At 39.1% G+C, this 6,941-nt stretch overlaps 1 pseudogene; it reads right to left on the reverse strand.

Annotated features, from left to right (window-relative positions):
• Positions 1–5,793: 5,793 nt before the first annotated feature.
• On the reverse strand, positions 5,794–6,405 carry LOC139182199 (large ribosomal subunit protein eL18 pseudogene; annotated as a pseudogene).
• Positions 6,406–6,941: the final 536 nt, after the last annotated feature.

Raw genomic sequence — 6,941 nt, forward strand, 5'->3', positions numbered from 1 at the left:
CCACATAATGAAGAGATTAATTTGACACAGAAGACACCAGATTTAGTATTGCTCAGTGATCATGCTTTATTTAGAAAGCCATCTATTAGTATATTTTTCCTTTATACACTATTTTTTGTCCTTCTAACAGGAAGCAATGATTTCCCCAAGTTAATCTGCTTTCTTTAAACATAAAAGGTTATTTATCTCAGCACTCCTAAATTCTAAAATGTGAAACTGTCTTATGAGGAAAGAGGAAATTAATGATGGATTAAAAAGCTTACAGTGAAATTCTTTATTTTAATATATTGCCTGTTTTCTTTTTGTAGGAGTATAGTAGTAGAAGTCACAGCAAGAGAGACCTCAGAGGCCTCTGTTCCTTCTTCTGGATGAGATTAAAATGTCCCATATACACATACTGAGATGTGAATTGTGCACTAACTTTCAATGAAGTTAATCAGGCTTTACTGCTTTTTTTGTGTATGTGGTGTTTGGGAGAGGTTTTTGGCAGAGTAAAAGGAATATTAAGTCACAGTGTTAGTTTTCTTTATGATTGATACTTAAAGCAACTGAGGGAGGTATATTCATGAGGTTTATATGGTATTTGGACATTTCATCATTGCAAACTGGATAGTATTTCTTATTACTATGGAAAGAAAAGCAGCAAACGTTTTATTAACTAACTTAGGCCTCATACCTTCTAGATGTTGTGTTTACTGTGGATGAGAAGTTGAATTTGATGTTTAAAGAATTCTGAATTGGATTAGATTTCAAATGCTAGACTTGAGGGATTTTAAAAAATAGAGCAATACTGTTTCATTAATAGTTCATGGAAGTTTACCATTTGAAAGACTGAGCGGATGTGTTTTGGAACCTATAATAGTTTATTAGATAGCATGCCATTTATGCATTTGATGGACTGTTGAAATCAGTTTTGTTTCTTGTTTTCTTTTGAGAGGAGGTGTCTCAGCAAAATGCTGTGTGTGTGTGTGTGTGTGTGTGTGTGTGTGTGCAATGTGTATATTTCTTTGCAAACATGCAAATGGTTGGTGTTTCTGCCTAAGTCTGCCAGCCTCCTGGTGTTGGTGGACACTTTAAAGGATTCCAGGGGACTTTAAACATGGATAAGGAGACCCTGTGTAGGTGATAGCCTAAGCTAGATTTTGCTGGTTCTGTAGCTCATCTTGTAGGCTTGCCTCCCATCAGTGAATCAGTGTGCTTAGTTGCTCAGTCGTGTCTGACTCTTTGTAACCCCACGGACTGTAACCCGCCAGGCTCCTCTGTCCATGGGATTCTGCAGGCAAGAATGCTGGAGTGGGTTGCCATGGCCTTCTCCATGCCCTTCTCCAGGGAATCTTTCCAACCTAGGGATCAAACCCAGGTCTCCCTCCTTGCAGGCAGATTCTTTACTGTCTGAGCCACCAGGGAAGCCCGGTGAATCAGGATAACAATCAAATGAAAAGTAGTTATTAAATATTCCTTAGGTATGTCGTATTGGTGGCACTAGTGGTAAAGAACCCCCCTGTCAATGCAGGAGATATAAGAGAACAGGTTTGGTCCCTGGGTCGGGAAGATCCCCTGGAGGAGGGCATGGCAACCCACTCCAGTATTCTTGCCTGGAAAATCCCATGGATGGAGAGCCTGGTGGGCTATAGTCCACAGGGGCAGGAAGAGTCAGACATGACTGAAGCAACTTAGCATGTGCACGCACACATTGTGGGCCATAGTAAGGATTTGCTTAATGATCGAATGCATCTTCACTTTCCACAAGTCAGGAGTCCTTGGAGGCTCTTTGGGATTGGATCCATAATCGAAGAGATCAGAATTTTGCTTGTTGCTGATTTAAAGGAGAGTACATAAAGAATAAATATTTCAAAACTGCTTAATGGATTTTAGGAACTTGTTTCCCAAGAGGATAACCCCGGCCTAGGAGCAAGGGCTATTGTATTCTGGTCCTGCCGCCACCAAAGAGGAGTCATGTCACGTTGGGCAAGTTTCCTCGCTCTTTTAGAGGCTGGAAAAGTATAGATTTGTTGCTTGGAGAGTGGGCAACAGGAGAGGACAACATGAGAAGAATACATTAATATTTTAGTAGTGTTCAGAAGCATAAGCATAAACAGTTATAGAAAATATGTACTTGAGGAAAAAATAAGTTTATCACTGAGAATGAATTCCCATGATGCTGAGAGAATCTGTTAGGATTGATGGCTTGACCTTCAACCCATCTATATATTTTCCATTTCTTAAAGCCAAAAACATTTCTTCCTCCCCCTTCCTGCTGCCCTTTCTCCTGATTACAAAAGAGAGACATTCCTTTTGTAGAAAATTTGGGAAATACAGAAAATTACAAGAGATGAACTGTTTTACCACCCTGAAAGAAACTCCTCAAGATTTTAATATAAATTTATGGTTTCTTTCCTTTGTATATGTATGTGTGTATAAGCAAAATTATAATCATGTTGTATATAGAATTTCCAGCATATTATTTTAATAATATACTGTGAAAATTTTCTCACATTATTCTTCAAAAATATAATTTAAATAAATGCATAGTATCCCAAAACATAAAACTTGCTCAAAATATTTTCTTTACCATTATAAAAATGTTTTTATGCCAAAAATTTGGACAATATAAAAAGATAGGAAGAAGAAAAAAGAATCAAGGATAATTCTGTTACTCAAAGAAATTAGTTTTTTCTTTCAGTGTTTTTTATGCATATTCACTATATTTATAATTTGTCTTCTGTCTTTTTGTTTAATAGTATAACATGTTACATATTTTTCTGTATGATTAAAATTTACCTTATACATCAACATTAAACTTTATAGTTAAGTTTTGTATTATATAACCAATGTTTGTAATGAATATTTCTGTGAGATTTACATATAACATATGCAATTACATTTTTTAGTTCATGCACTGAGCATATTTACTGAGAACATATTTACTAACATATTTATTATGTGAAGGACAGTTGCATATACATGTGAACAGATGGTATAAATCATTAATGATAGTATATATTCTTTCATAATCATTTTGTTTCCATTACCAACATATCTTTTTATGTGAGCCAATACTTTGGTCCTTTCATTATGAGTAGCTGTATTGTAGTCTAATTATATTATCATTTGTTTTACTAATCTACCCCTGGTACGTAGTTGGATTACTGTCAGTTTTTCTCTAAGAGTATTGTGATGAATATTCTTATGGTCAATTCTTTTTTCACATTCTGATTGTTTCTCCAAAACAATTTCCTAGAGTTTAATATCTTGATTGAAGGGCACATATATTTTTAACAGCAGACATATTTTTAAGACTTTCAATATATACTGACAAAATGCTTCTCAGAGAGGTGGTACCAATTTTCACTCCTAATGGCAGTGTTGTTGTTCAGTGTCCAGCTGTGTCCAGCTCTTTGTGACCCCATGGACTACAATACATTAGCTTTCCTGTCCTTCTCTACTTCCCAGAGTTTGCTCAAACTTGTGTCCTTTGAGTCTGTGATGCCATTCAACCATCTCATCCTGTTGCCCCCTTCTCCTTCTGCCCTCAATCTTTCCCAGCATCGGGGTCTTTTCCAGTGACTTGGCTCTTCACATCAGGTAGTCAAAGTATTGGAGTTTCAGCTTCAACATCAGTCCTTCCAGAGAATATTCAAGGTTGATTTCCTGTCGGATTGACTGGTTTGATCTCCTTTAGTCCAAGGGGCGCTCAAGAGTCTTTTCCAACACTACAATTCGAAAGCATCAATTCTTGGCTCAGTGATAGAGAATCCACCTGCTAACACAAAAGACGCCGGTTCGCAGTTCCCTAGGTTGGAAAGATCCCCTCGAGAAGGAAATGGCTACCCATTCTAGTATTCTTGCCTGGAAAATTCCATGGACAGGAGATTCTGACGGGCTCTAGTCCATGGAGTTGCAAAGAGTCAGACATGGCTGAGCGTACACACCATAGCCTTCTTTATGGTTCAACTCTCACATCTGTACATGAATACTGGAAAAGCCATAACTTTGACTATATGGACCTTTGTTGCAAAGTGATGTCTCTGCTTTTTAATGCACTGTCTAGTTTTGTCATAGCTTTTCTTCCAAGGAGCAAGCATCTTTAATTTCATGGCTGCAGTCCCTGTCCCCAGTGGTTCTGGAACCCAAGAAAATAAAATCTGTAACTGTTTCCACTTTTTCTCCTTCTATTTGCCATGAAATGATGGGACTTGATTCCATTATCTTATTTTTTTGAATCTTGAGTTTTAAACCTGTGAGGGAGCTTCTGTGGGGGAGCTTCCAGAGGGCGTGTCAGCAGGAGGCACTGGTACCAGAGACATTAGGGGGAAATAGCATAAAGATCTACCAAAACCTTCTGGGCTGGGGGGAGCCCCGACCCAGAAGAGAGCACTTACACACCCTGGGAGGGAGGGAGGAATTGAGGCAGGAGGGGCCACCAGGCTACTGTGAGCACCCAGCCTAAGAGGATGAAAAGACAACCTTGCAGATTCCATCTTGGGAATCTTTTTCACTTCCATTTTTTTCACTCTTCTCTTTCACCATCATCAAGGGGCTGTTTAGTTCCTCTTTGCTTTCTGCCATTAGAGTGGTATCATCTGCATATCTGAGGTTGTTCCTATTTCTCACGGCAATCTTGATTCCAGCTTGTGATTTATACAGCTCCTATGGGCTGTAGTCCATGAACTACTGTGACCCCATAGACTGTAAACCACCAGGCTCCTTTGTCCCTGGAATTCTCCAGGCAAGAATATTGGAGTGGGTAGCCATTCCCTTCTCTATTGGATCTTCCTGACCCAGGAATTGAACCCAGGTCTCCTGCATTGCAGAAAGATTCTTTACGATCTGAGCCACCAGGGAAGCCCAGTAGCAATGTAAGAGGTCCATTTTCCCAACCAAAAAAAGGCATATCATTGGCATTTTAATTTTCATGCCTTGGTACTATGCTAGAAAGTCCCCCTCCTTCTGTCATTCCTAGATTATACATAGTTAAAATTTACATAATTTTATTTAAAACTTTAAATTCTTTAATCTAAGTGAACATTATTTCATTTGTTGAATAACAATGTAAGCATCAACTATTTTTCCCCTCCTAAATAGCTAATTGTCCATGGGTGGCTGAGGGCTGGACACGACTGAGCAACTTCCTTTTCACTTTTCACTTTCATGCATTGGAGAAGGAAATGGCAACCCACTCCAGTATTCTTACTTGGAGAATCCCAGGGACAGGGGAGCCTGGTGGGCTGCTGTCTATGGATCGCACAGAGTTGGACACGACTGAAGTGACTTAGCAGCAGCAGCAGCAGCAGCAAATAGTTAACCAGTGGTCCTGGAACCATTTATTAAACAATTAATCCTTTCTATACTGATACGAAGTGCCATCTTTATATATGCTTGGATGTGTTGATGGAGTTTCAGGACCATTCTCTTTATTTACTGTACAGTTTTTTAAAAATTTATTTTGATATCTAACAGCACAGATACTCCTTTTTAAAAAAATGTCTCAGTGTTTTCTTAGATTTATCTTTTTGTTCTCTGAGATTCATTCTTTCTCTTTTGTAAATTTAGATATGTTCTCTATCTTTTTAATCTCAATAGTTATTTAAAGGTTATTTAATAGTGTTTTAAATTGCAAATCAGATCATCTTTTTTTCCCTCTCCTCTTATTTCATGTGTTAGAAATTTTGGCTTTTATATTTTAAATTCCACAAAAGTTTCTTTGAGGACTTAAAATATATAGTCAACTTTTATAAATGTTTCATTAGTTTTTTTTTTTTTTTTTTTAGCATCCAAATCTTTTTAATAACAAGGTAGACTCTCGGGTTAGTTTTTGTAGCCACGGCTGGCTCGTTGGCCTCTGGGGCGCTCAAACTTCCGGCCCTTGGAGAGGAGGTAGAGTTTGGTGTGGCTATGCGGGGTTCCTGGGGCCTTGCAGAAATGCCTGTACACCTCTCGGCCCTTGCGAGGACCAGAGAGGAGGACAGTGCCACAGCCCTTGGGGGAGTCCAGGGCCAGTTGGTCAAAGGTGAGGATCTTGCCCCCGGCCTTGAGGATGTGACTCCGGGCGCAGCTGCTCACTGGCAAAGCACACACCTTCAGTTTGGGCACCTCCTGGACACGAACATCGTCGGTTATAGTCCCCACGACCACAGCTGTTTTGCCCTCCCGGCCAGGATGCTTCATCTTCCGGATCATCTGGGAAAGGGAGAGCGGTGGCCTGTCGGCGCGGCTCATAAACTATCTCTTGAGGACAACCTGATTGAAGGTGGAGTTGGTTCGTCTGGCCAGGAACTTGTACAGCTTGACCAACAGCCTCAGGTACATGTCCTGGCTCTTGGGCTCCTTGCGTCGAACCTTTCAGTCCTTGTTGTGGCGGATGTCAACTCCCATGATGGCGCCTCCTCCTTAGCCAGGTCCGGAAAAAAAGCGTTTCATTAGTTTTTGAAATGAATGTATTATCTGTTGCTTTGAAAGTCTCATATAGAAGTACTAAATCACACTCTAAAAATGTATTGTTCAAATATCCTATTTTCTAAATTCATTTTTGTTTCATTTCACCTGTCAATTTCTGAGTGAGGTATGTTAAACCTGTCTCTATAGTTGAGAATATGTCAAATTACCCTTTCATTTTTAATAGTCTTATTATATTTCTAGATAAATAATAGTTCACAACAATTTATATTCTTGATAATTATACTTTTTGATATGTTTTAAATTTTGTGTTTAAATTTTGTATTGTCAGATATGGCCACACCTACCTTTGTTCTAGCATTTTCCTTGTTTATCTTTGTGGCTTCATTATTATTTTCATTTATAAGGAAAAACTGCAAAGAGTTTTCAAATCAAATACTCTTAAAACAGGCTTCCCTGGTGGCTCAGAATCTGCCTGCCAGTGAAGGAGACACATCTTTGGTCCCTGATCTGGGAAGATCCCACATGCCACGGGGCAACTAAGC

The sequence above is a fragment of the Bos indicus genome, chromosome 3, assembly GCF_029378745.1.
Source record: "Bos indicus isolate NIAB-ARS_2022 breed Sahiwal x Tharparkar chromosome 3, NIAB-ARS_B.indTharparkar_mat_pri_1.0, whole genome shotgun sequence".
NCBI classification, from domain to species: Eukaryota; Metazoa; Chordata; class Mammalia; order Artiodactyla; family Bovidae; genus Bos; species Bos indicus.